This window comes from Notamacropus eugenii, chromosome 6 (assembly GCF_028372415.1).
Source record: "Notamacropus eugenii isolate mMacEug1 chromosome 6, mMacEug1.pri_v2, whole genome shotgun sequence".
In the NCBI taxonomy this organism is placed as follows: Eukaryota; Metazoa; Chordata; class Mammalia; order Diprotodontia; family Macropodidae; genus Notamacropus; species Notamacropus eugenii.
Window position 1 is genome coordinate 66,519,144 of NC_092877.1, and position 12,960 is coordinate 66,532,103.

Consider the following 12,960-nt stretch of genomic DNA (forward strand, 5'->3'; position numbering starts at 1 on the left):
TTTTTATAAATTTGACTCAGTTCTCTATATATTTGAGAACTGATGCTTTTATCAGAGAAACTTGCTACTGTTTCTTAAATTACTTCATTGTGATACCTTTTAGCAAAATGTAGTTTCCCTTGTTATCTCTTCTAATTAGATCTATTTTTGCCTTTGCTTTGTCTGAGATCATGATTGACTACCTGCAACATATATTTTTGTTATATAGGTGTGTACTTTGAAAATACTCACTTTTGACATAATTAAAATAATTGTCTTTGAAAGCTAAAACATGTAGAAAACTACTTCTAAAGATGCTTTGCATTAGCAAAAAATAATTGTCACAATTTAAGTCTTGCAATCCAATATAACTACAGTACTTAGTATTTATCTGACATGGAAAGCTTTAAAATGATTGAAGTAGCTCTTTGCTCATGCTGAAAACAGACAGACCCTAAAAAAAATGCAAACCATTTATGGAAATAGCCATTGTCCTCAAACACATTCATTTGGTTTTAATTATATTTGGTGGGGCTGCTAAGCTTTAACTCTGAAAACTGCCCAGCAATTTCTTTTAGAACAATATAATTTCTTCTCCTTTCCCCTGACTGCGACACAGTTAACCTGCTGTATCTGGAAACTCTCTTTTGGCTCTCAGCTTTGGCTCTCAGACCACCCCCACGTGGGTATCCAGACTGGCTCATTTAACATCTTCAAAAAGAAGCCTCATAGTGTCCTAGAAAGTGCACTGGGCATTGAACCAGTGACAACACAGAACAGAGCAATGAAAAGCACCCAGGACTGGTCAGTTGAGAAACTTGGGTTTGGGTTCTAGCTTACCCATTGGCTAGCTGGGTGACCTCTGGAAATTGGTATGTTACTTACAAATGGGCCTCAGTTTCCTCACCTGCATTATGAGGAGATTAGGCTAAGTGATCTTTAAGATTGCTTCCAGCTCCAATAATGAACTTATGAGTCATAAGACCAAGGTTTGGTGTACTAGCTGAACCATTTATTACTAGGATTGCTGAAATAAAAACCAAACTAAAATAAAAAGCAAACAGAAAATCCCTGGTATTGCTAGGCCCCATGATAAAATACTGTCCAGGTGGGTTATAAATGAACAAGTTGGCAACTTTGTTTATTATCTGTGTCCTTCCTGGTCCACTTTACCTTGCCAAGGTTCTGTTTTGTCCTGTGTAAAATGGGTCCCCAAAGACTTGCACGCAACAGAACTAGTTATCTTTAGGATCACATGCAATATTTGTAAAAGTGCTTTTCAAGCTCTAAAAAACTCTATGAAATATAAAATATTATTGTTGCTGTTGGATTCCAGAGCGCACTAAATTGTAAATTCCTTGAGGCCAGTGCCTGTTACATAGTTGGTGCTTAATACATTGCTTATTTACTGATTGATTTAAGAAGAGCATCATTTGAAAAGTAAGATTGATTTTAATTTTAGAAGCAGTCTAGTGTAGTGTAGGGCTTCTTAAATAATTTTGTGTCATTGACCTCTTTAGTAGTCTGGTGAAGTCTTTGGACCCCTTCTCAGAATAATGTTTTTAAATGCATAGTATCACAAAGGAAGCTAATTATATTGAAATTCAGTTGGTCTCTCTGTCTGTATATCTATCTGTCTGTCTGTCTTTCTCTCTGTCTGTCTATCTATCTGTCTATCTATCTATCTATCTATCTATCTATCTATCATCTATCTATCTATCTATCTATCTATCTATCTATCTATCTATCTATCTATCTATCTATCTATCTACCATACACTCCAGGTTAAGAACTCTTAGATAGCAGCAATCTAGCATGATTTAGAGTTAGCAGAGACCTGAGAAAGTAGCCACTCACTAAGTTGTGTGTCACTGGGGAAGTAACTATACCCTTCTATACCATAGTTTTCTTATCTGTAAAATGGATGTAATATTTTTGATTCTTAGCTCAGCAAGTTTTGAGACTCAGGGAAGATAATGTATGTAAAATGTTTTCCATTTTGAAAGCTCCAAATATAAAGTATTATTTACAGAGAACTATCAAAGTTCAAAATTCATAGGAAAAATCACCCACTTTTATGAAGTGCTTTCAGTATAACATCCAAAGCACTTTACAGTATCTCCTGTCCTTGTGGACAAAAGGGAGACAGAGCTTATATGATTGCTGAGTATAAGTAGGTGGATTCAGAAAAGGTTGACTGACATTTCCTCCTGCCCCAACCAACAAAGAAATAAACAAAATAGGAGGACAGTATGATTTAGTTGGTCAAGTATGGGACTTGAAGTAAGGAGTCTTAGCTTTGAACCCTACCTTAGACACTTCATAAGTGACTTTAGGCAAATTACTTTCCTTCTCAGAAATTCCCTGTTTTCATCTGTAAAATAGGGATGAAAATAAGAAAACTTGCATTATCTCTCTCATGGTACTATTGTGAGAAAATTCTTTCTCCAATTAGAGTTTAAGTTCATTGCAATTAGAGATTGTTTCATTCTTTGTACTTGTATTCCCAGTGCCTGGCACACAGTAGGTGCTTCATAAATGCTTGCTGGTGGACTAATAAATTCTTGATGATCAAGTGTTTTGTAAAATTTATATGACCAGTATCCTAATATCCATTAAATTTATCCGTGTAAATGGTTTCTTATCCCTAACAGACTTTAAGCTCAAAGGCCATATCTCAATTTCTTTGCTTGTTTTCCTAGTTCTGGCACAGGGCTCTGCTCTTAGCATGTATTTCATAAATGCTTGTTGAATGAATGCTATTGATTCATTCAATCTCATACTCTCTCATTCAGATAATTTATTTATAGTTCACCCTTGTTTCTCTATCTAGTTTCACTTCACTGGAAGGCAGGGACCATATCTACCCTGAACTAGTAAGCCAGACAGGGCTCAGTACTGTGGTATGATCTTGGTGGGTCCTTAATAAACGTTTATTATTGCTGTATCTGGCAATCAGTAAGCCATGGGGGCTCTCCAATTGATTCATTCATTAACCCTTTATTAGATTCTGAGTCAGCATGTTGTATTTAAGAAAGAACACTGGATCTGGAATTGAAAGATCTGATATTGAAATAGGGTCTACTATTTATTACCAATCATGACTTTGGAAAGTCACGTCCTCCCCAGGAGTTCAATTTCCTCATGTCCCTTCCAGTCCTACATCCTACAGTGACTGAGAAGCTTGAGGGTGGAGAGAGATATAGAGATGAATCAGTTAGAATTCTTATCTTCAAAAAGTTTGCCCTACCTAGTTTAATAAGGGAAATTAAATATATGTAAGACTATGAATATGTAGCATACAAAATAGCATACCCTCAGACAAGAAGATAATAGGATCATAGATTTAGAACTGAAAGGGACCACAGAGACCTCAGAGGTCATCAAATCCCAAGTCCCTCCTTTTACAGATGGGAGCAGTGGGGCACAGAGAGCCTGAATACCTGGTCTAGGGTGATACAACTAAGGAGTATCTGAGGCAGAATTTGAACCCAGATCTTCCTGACTCCAAATCTAGCACCCTATTCACTATACTGCATTGCCTCACATAGCATGGCATTGTGTGAGTTCTGAGGAAAGAAGACTCTTATTGTCGGAGATCAGAGAAGGCTTTGTGGAGGATGTGACATTTGAGATGGGCCTTTATTGATGGGTAGGATTTCAGCAAATGAAGGATGGGGTAGGGAGGGCATTCTAGCTGCAGAGAGCTGTGTGAGCAAAAGCAGGAAATCCTGAGACCTGTTTTGGGGATGGTATTATTATTATTGCGGGATGCACATGAAAATCTTTTAAATTCTTTCCTGTATCCTACATGCATCCCTCTCTTTATCCATTAAGTCTATAATGAGATCAGGCTGAATATTGTGGCCAAATTTATTAGAGCATCTTGGAATTTATTGGCATTAACATTTCAACGTTCCCTCCTTCATAAGAGAGATGGATAGGAGTACTAAAGTCATCAAGATACAGTTTCTTGCAGCTTTGTTCTTCCTGCATAAATTAGAAGGAGACTTACTTCTACCCAAGGTGGCTTGGTGTTGCTTTGATATAGAAAATAAAAACCAACCTCAGGTCCATTTCCCATCCCCACCCCCAGTCCCTCAATATAACCTCTTCAATTAAAGCAGGAAAGAGTCTAAAACCATCCATGAAATACCAGAATTAGTAAGACAAAAGCTAATTTTATACCTGAGGCATGGCTGGTTCAGATTCTGGGCACCCAGATTCAGCTGAATTTGTTTGCTTGTTTTTAGGGTAAATAGATAAACTGAGTTAGGAAAAAGAGCTCTTACCAGATCAAAAGAAAAAAAATCCTGTCTTAAATGAGGATATTTAAACTATCAGAACCAAGAGCCATCTTTCCCCATATCAGAACAGTTTGTCTGAAGTCTGATTGAGTGATCCCTTGGCACTCCATGTCTCCCACAGCCTGGTATGGAGGTCAGCTATTTTAGATCCATCTTACATTATTATCCTCCATCCAACAGGACTCTTCTCTGTCAATATGCTCCATGTTTCAGCCAAACTGAAACAGTCATCATCTCTGTCTATATGAGTTACACTTCATCTGTAAGTCATTTGTAAATGGGTGATGAGACCAATTTATGGTACATGAACACAATGGAATACTATAGTGCTAATTAGGAATGATGAAAGGGAAACCTGGATGTATGAACTACAGAATGAAGGGAGCAGAACACGGAGAATAATTTGTACAATAACAATAACATTATGAAGATAACTTTGAAATACTTTAAAACTCTAACCAACACTAATGCTCCATGGGTCCCTCGGACAAAGGTGAGATTCACAGGAAAAGGTAGGAACGTTATATTGTCTACTATGGTTTCTTCATATTTCTGTCAGGTGAAATATAGATTGTCCCATACATGTTATATACATTGTTACCTTGAGTACTTGCATAGGAACTAGGGACTCTTTTACCCACATCTGTGGAGCCTTATAACCAAGCTCCATTCTCAAGTTCGCATAGAGCATTCTAGATGGGGGCAAAATAAGCCAAATAGATATAGATTTGGGGTAAATCAACAAGTATTTGTTAATGGTACTTTGTACCAGACAACATGTTAGACACTGGGAATACAATGATAAAAGGAAAATCGGTCCTGCCTTCAAGGAGCTTCTGTCATCATGAGGAAGACACATGTACATACATAGTTATAGATGAAACACATACAAATTGGATGCAAAGTAATCTTTGCAGAAGAGGAGTCACTAGTATGTTGGGGAATCAGGAGAGGCCACATGAAGAAGGTAAGGTCATGAGTCATGAAGGTAGTTAGAGGATGGAACTCTTCCTGTGTAAACCCAGAGCTTGGAGGGTGGGGCCATGGACTAATTGAGGACTATGCCTGTCCTTTCTTACTCTTAGGAGCATTGTGAGAATTAAATAACTTATGGTTAGCATTTCTTTTTACCTTTCCCCCTTTAAAGTTTATTTTGTGTCCTACAACCTACAGATGTTAGCAAGGTGGTATGTGTATCTTTGTGGTAAAAGCATCTCATCTCTCTAGAGACATTCCTCATCTTCTTAGCACCCACATGGTATCCCTGGAGCAGCTGCAGCTTTTCTCACAGTCATGTTCAAAGGTCATTGGCAAAGACAAAACAGAACAAAAAAGGGAGGCCTTGGAATGGTCAGGTGAGAGAACATCTGTCTAATAATCCTTCCTCATGGGCACATGAGCAGAAGGGATGATGTGCGATATAGGCCAAGGGGCAGTGAATGTCCCTCTCCAATAGCCTACTGGGCGCTATTCCTGTATTATGCATGAGCACAAAGGCTGGGTAATTGCTGATTTATGCTTTAAAAGGTGACAAGATAGAAAAGATGTGATGTTTATTAATTAAGAAAAAAGCAAGAAGGTCAGATGGAGAGATAATCAGCAGCCACAGGGACAGTTGTTATTGCTTTAGTTAAAGGTATGGGACCATGGCATTATAAAGGGAAGATATACCTTGCCATTAGAATTCCAGCAAATCTTATCAGTTTCACTGGAAATCGCTGAATGCAATTGTCACAGCAGGTGACCCAGAGGAAAGAGGTTCAATGGCATCCATCACTAAGGCAGAACAGGAGGAAAATGGGACCTGGAAAGTTTTCTTCAGAATACAAGGTTGACTAACTCTTCCAACTCTAAGAATCTGTGATAGTTTGACTTAAGGCCCTCTCAACTGATGCTCACAGAAGTGCCCAAGGTTCATTCTTCCTTTCCTTTTTCCTTCCATTTTTCTTTTCCTTCTTCTCTTCCTCCTTTTCCTTCCTTCCTTCCTTCCTTCCTTCCTTCCTTCCTTCCTTCCTTCCTTCCTTCCTTCCTTCCTTCCTTCCTTTCTCACTTCCTCCCTTGCTCCCTCCCTCCCTTCCTTTATCTCCTCTTGTCTCCCTCTCTCCCTGACTCCCTTCCTTCCTCTTTCTTTCTTTTCTCCATCCCTCCCTTTCTCCCTTCTCCCATTTCCCCCTTCTCCCTTTTCTTTTCCCTCCCTTCTTATGCTCTCCCTTTTCTTTCCTCTCTTTCTCCCTTTATTGCTGTATAGCACTCTTTTATTTATATCCTTGATGAAACTCACTACCTGTCCAAGTGAAATGTGTCTATGAAACATACTCATTCCACTGGAGCCAATGCTCATCCCCCTGCCATCCAACCTTTAAAGGACAAGGTTAAAACGATGACAGTTTTTAAACTGATATTTCTTTCTTCTGCTGCTAACATTCTACTATGCTGCTTCATTGTAAGGTGGAGTTGATGCTCAGTTCTCAAAAGCTACCCCAGCAGAGTGCAAGTAGGTTCCCACATAAGGCTGAAATGCCTTATGTTCAGGCCTGAAAGTCTTTCATATGCCTATTGGCAGAGAACCATCTCAGCCAAGATGGAAGGGAGTCGTCACCAGAAGGATGGCTACTGAGTGATGGAATTTTTGGCTATGGGAAAGGCTTTGCAATCTGTAAGAGGCTGAAAAAACTCTTCCTAACAGTCTACCCACATTTCCTCTTCCTCCTTCTAGCCTGCTGTTCATAATTTATCTATCCTGGGGCAGGGCTCAGCTGCCCACTTTTAAAGTATTTGTGGAGTCTCATGGTTGTGGGTGTCACCTTACATTCTTTCTGTGTTCTCTGTAACTCTTTAACTGTGCCTAGCATGCTTCTATGTGTGTAGGACTCATGTAATTTTCACTGGAGAGAGGGATTAGTCAGGGTCACCATAAGGGTGGGATTGATTGATCAACTCAGCCATTCCCAACCCATTTAAAGTACTGACAAAAATGCTCAGTCAACTAATATCAAGCGTAGGTTTTAGACTAAGTGTTAAGAGCACTTGGAACTAGAATTCATTCCTACAAGCTTGGGAAACTTGTTCACATTTCAAGGACTGTTCAAATTATCAAGCTGGTTTAGAATGGGAATCATTCAGAGGTCAGTTGGAGCTAATGTGGCTTTGCAGTCAACCCCCTGGTTACTGCTGCTGCTATTTTTTCTTCATTCTCAAAGAAGACCATGACATCAGGGAGATGATGCCCTGATTTGCAAATGAATTGGAATTAAGTAAGGAAGGATCTGTGCAGAGCCACCAGCCTCACTCCTTCCAAGACACTTGGGTCCAGAAGTGAGATATAGAACAGGACAACTGAAAAAAAAAAAAAAAAGATCAGAATGACTGGCGATGGCTCTGGATGCAGACAGGAGGTGCAAGAAGAAATCTTAGCTTTGCCCAGATCGTGCATCAGATCCTCAGGCCCTTGACCAGAGGAAGGCCTTGCAATCTTTAAAAAGTATAGATGATTTTGGACTGTCCATCTTCCTATCAGTGTTCTAGTAGCATTCTCAGATCAGATAACAGTGGTATCTGTATTGGGAGCCAAGTAGGATTTGCTGTTGTATAAAGAACCCAGCAAAGAAACTACCCCATTCCTAAAAGGTTCTTCCAGCAATTGAGTCATTTCCTCTTTGTCTCTAAGGTTGAGCCCACTTTTCCTGAGACTTTGTATCTGTGGGACATTGTGTCACAGACTTGGGGATATTTTATGCCAGCTGTTCTTACTGTAAATACTTGTTTCTAAAAATCAACTTAAGACTGGCAAACTAAAGTGATTCTCAGTGATTATCTTGGGGCAGTTATACTCCTGAAAACTTGAGGCATTGATATTAGAGAATCACCAGCAACTCACCAGGGATACCTCTAGAACCCTGAGCAAAGATATATCTTTGTTTTAGGATGCAAGACTCATCTGTGAAGTGGGAGTGGAAATAAGCATCCTCAGAGCTTACATGGGCAACAATAAGCTCATCAATTCAGAGACAGATGGGACCTTAGAGAGCACTGAATTCAACCTCTCAAGTCCACAGCATTTATTAAATTGCCTACCATGTTCCAGGGCAGCTGGGTGGTGGAGTGGATAGAGCACGACTTGGAATCAGGAAGACTCATCTTCTTGAGTTCAAATCCAGCTTTACACACTTACTGGCTGAGTGACCCTGGGCAAGTCACTTAACCTACTTTGCCTCAGTTCCTAATCTATAAAATGAGCTGGAGAAGGAAATGGCAAACCATTTTAGTGTCTTTGCCAAGAAAACTCCAAAATGAGGTAAGAATTGGACACACAGTTGGAAACGACTGAACAGCAACAAAAATAACTATGTTCCATGCCCTGTGCTAAGTGATGGGGATACAGAGAAAAGCAAAAAAAATGGTCCTTTCCATCAACGAGCTCATGGTCTAATGGGCGAGACAACGTGTAAGCAACAGCGCAAACATATACAGGATATATTAGAATGAATAAAGGAGGCAATACACTAGTATTAAGGAGGTCTTGAAAGACTTCTTGCAGAAAGTGGGATTTTAGCTGCCATTTGAAGGAGAATGGGAGGAAGAAACATGGAGGGAGAAAATTCCAGGAATGGAGTATGGTCAGTGAATGCTCAGTGTATGGAATGTCATGTTTGAAAAATGACATGGTGGCCTGTGTTGCTAAGTGGTAGAGTAGGTAGAGAAGAGTAAAGTATAAGACGACAGGAAAGATAAGAAGGGGCTAGCTTCTGAAGAGTCTTAAAAATCAAAGAGGGGATTTTACCTTTGATCCTGGAAGCAATAAGAAGCCTCTGGAGTTTATTTAGTTGGGGGATGACGTGGTCAGACTTGTGCTTTAAGGAGATCACTTTGGCAGCAGTGTGGAAGATGGACTGGTTGGTGCAGGGACAGATTTGTATGGGGAGACTAATCAGAAGGCTATTGCAATAGGCCGAGGGTGAGGTAAGGAGGGCTTGCACTAGGGTAGTGGTAGTGATGAGGAAGAAAAGGGGGTATATATGATAAATTGTTAATGGATGAATCAGAAGAACTTGGCAACAGATTGGATGTTAGAGGATGGAGAGAGAGAGAGAGAGAGAGAGAGAGAGAGAGAGAGAGAGAGAGAGAGAGAGAGAGAGAGGGAGGGAGGGAGGGAGGGAGGGAGGGAGGGAGGGAGGGAGAGAGAGAGAGAGAGAGAGAGAGAGAGAGAGAGAGAGAGAGAGAGAGAGAGAGAGAGAGAGAGAGAAAGAAAAGAAGAAGAAGAAGAAGAAGAAGAAGAAGAAGAAGAAGAAGAAGGAGAAGGAGGAGGAGGAGGAGGAAGAGGAGGAGGAGGACGAAGACGATGACGACGACGAGGACAAGATGGCAACTGAGTTCCAGACCTGAGTAACTGAGAGAATTGGGATGCTCTTGATGGTAAAATAGAAGTTAGGAAAAGGGAGGATTTTAAGGGAAAGATATCGAATTCAGTTTTAGACATGTTGAGTTTAAGATGTCTGTGGGACATCTAGTTTGAGGTATACAACAGGCAGCTGTGGATAGTTAGGAGAGAGTTTGGGACTGGAGAAATAGATCTGGGAATCATCTTCATAAAGATAATTGATTTCCTGGGGAAACTCGGGTCTAGAGAGGTTAAGTACAGGTAGGAAGTAGGATTTTAGTCCAGGTCTTGTGACTCTATTGCTTTTTCTTACTGGCTACACTCTCACAGGGTGTCACCAACTCCTCCATTCAGATACTGTGATAACAGAGCAACCCCAGACACTCCATCATCTCAGTGTAGCTGGCCACTTAGTGTCATATAGCCAAAGGCAGGGATCCTCTAGGTCCTCAAGTGTGGCCCTTTGATGGAATCCAAACTACACGGAACAAATCCCCTTAAAAAAAGATTTGTTCTGTAAAACTTGGCTCAGTTAAAAGGCACCCAAGGACCTTCCTTCTTCCTAATTTCCTTATTTCATTGTCATTATTAGTAGTGTCTCTATGCTCTGAAGATGTTGCATTTTCCAGGCATCTTTCTAATACTGAGGTTGTTAACTATTCAGTGTTTTAATCATGTCCAACTCTTTGTGACCCCATTTAGGGTTTTCCTGGTAAAGACACTGCAGTGGGTTTGCCATTTTCTTCTCCAGCTCATTTTACAGATGAAGAAACTGAGCCAAACAAGGTTAAGGGACTTGCCCAAGGTCTCATAGCTGAGCAAGTATCTGAGGCCAAATTTGAGCTCAGGTTTTCCTAACTCCAGGACCAGTGCTCTGTCCACTGAGCTGGCCAGCTGCCTCAGTGCTGAAGAACCACAGCCAGTTGGGATATTCCCTTCGTGTGGATATCACCATGCCATATTTCATTTCCTTCCTTTCCTATGGCAACAGTAACTTGCTACTATCATTATTTTACCCAAATCGTATATTCAGTTTCTTAATGCTGAGTCATACAACTGCTATATAAAGTCCCAAGACTATAAGGTTTAGAACATTGAATTGCAGAGCTGGAAGGCACCTTAGAGGACATGTAATCCAACTCTCTCACTTTATCGATAAGAAAACTGATGTCGGAAAAGAGATGTGTCCCCTATAGGTAGAAAACAAATCATGGTACATCTCGGATTAAAATACAGTTCTCTTAATTTTTTCTCCAAATGTTCTTTTTTCTACACCAGACTTCCTCTTTATGTTTCAACTACCTTAGCAGTCAAGGACTTTAATCCTCTCTCTACTCCTTCCTTGCCATGTAACCTTAGTCAAGTCTCAACTTCTTTGAGTCTTCATTTACTCACCTGTAAAACAGGTAAATAATATTTATCTTAGTACCTTACCCTGCAGGGGTTGTAAGCCAACAGCCTCATACTCATAAGATATTATGCCAGTATCTGCTCTTGTACTCCCTCTCTTGTGTATGTATGGACCCCTTCCTTATTCTTTGTGTTTTTAATAAAAATGCTAGTAGCAGTTGAAGTTAAGCTGAGCATGTCACTTTCACATGCTCTAAATCAATAATATGAAATCCACTTCTATTCCAAGGAAAAGAAAAGTGGTCATCAAGTACCCTTAGACTTGAGAACAATCAGCCTCACTTTACTGAGCTGTGCGCCTTATCATTATACTTGATTATTTAGCTTCAAGTATTTCTTGAAATCCACATGACAACTTCTATTTAAGCCACTGTCCATCCGCTCTAAATGCTTTATGGCCACACTCAGGTTAAAGCTTACCTCAAGTCCACATGAGTACAAGTTGCCTTGTTCCATTCATGTACTGATTAGTACACACCATTTCCTCTGGCGTCATTTGGTCTTAATAATGCTATATTCTTCCACCAAAGCTGTATCGTACTGGTGTGGCACTATCATGAAAGTATAATGGGTTGCTATCGTGGCCACTCCAGAGAGCTGGCTATTTCCAAACGGAGGTAGTAGATGGTAGCAGAGCTGATGTTGCTGAATTGTGTTGTATTATAATGTTGCAACAATCTTCAGGAATGTTGTGACTTCAGATATCTATGGAAGAGGATAAGCTGTTATCAGCTACTCATAGATTTGCTTAGAGTGGCCAGCCTTTGTTCTTTTAGGTGGTTTGGGTTGTTCAGAGAGTGAGTGTTGATGCCAGATGAGCATACAAGACTGAAGAAGTACCTTCTACATTTCTGGATTTCCCCAGTGAAACCTTTCCTGGATGTGGGGGTATCTTTTCCTAGGTGCATTAATATAAGCAAGATGGAGGCTGCTAGGGTAAGTGTAAGGTTCCATATTCCTTCCCCAGTGTCTGGCATCCTATAGTATTTGGTGCTTGGAGGCATAATTTTTCTGGCGCAAACTCCAAGGTAGCAAGATAGCCTGTCCCACATCCCCTCAGTTAAACTGTTAACGTGCATGTTCTCATACAATCTCCCTTCAACTTTTCCCCATTCAAAATCCAATGTTTCATGGCAGCTTAAAGGTGCCCTGGGTCCTTGTGCCAATGGTTCAAAAGTTGTAGTAGGTATTATATTACCAAGACAACAAAGTCTTCAATAAGTACTCTGGTGATAGACTGTGTAGTGGGTAGAATGCTGGACTTGTCAGGAAGACCAGATTTTGAATCCTGCCCAAGATGTCACTAGCTAAGCAAGTCACTTTACCTTTCACAGCCTCTTTTTCTTCATCTGTAAGATGTGGATATTGGACTAGATGACCTTGAAGAACCCTTCCAGCTCTCTCTTCATCGTAGCACCAGCTTAACTGAGCACTAAAAGGCTCATCACCAGATTAGCTACCATTTTTTTTTTGTCCATGGAAACTCATGAAGACTGTGCCCCATCCCCCCCACAAAAAGCAGAGAGAGGGTATGATTTGTGTTAGTGGAAGGAATATGAGCACTGAAGAAATTACCCCTCATCTGAAGTATTTAAAGAGTAAATCCACATTGCTTATTGCTTTTTCTTCTAACTGTAACATGGTAAATTGTAGAGCCTTTGCAAATGCACTGATTTTTTAAGGCAGAGGGTATTTGATGTGAATTTTTTTTTATTTTGTTACCAAACTAGCAGTTAAGAAGCACCTACTATGTGCCAGGCCCTGTTCTAAGTGCTGAAGATGCAAATAAAAGCTACAAAATAACAATATCAACCGAAAACAAACCAAAACAAAATAGTCCTTGTTGACAGGGAACTCAGGCGAATGAGGATTGTCTGGTGACAGCTG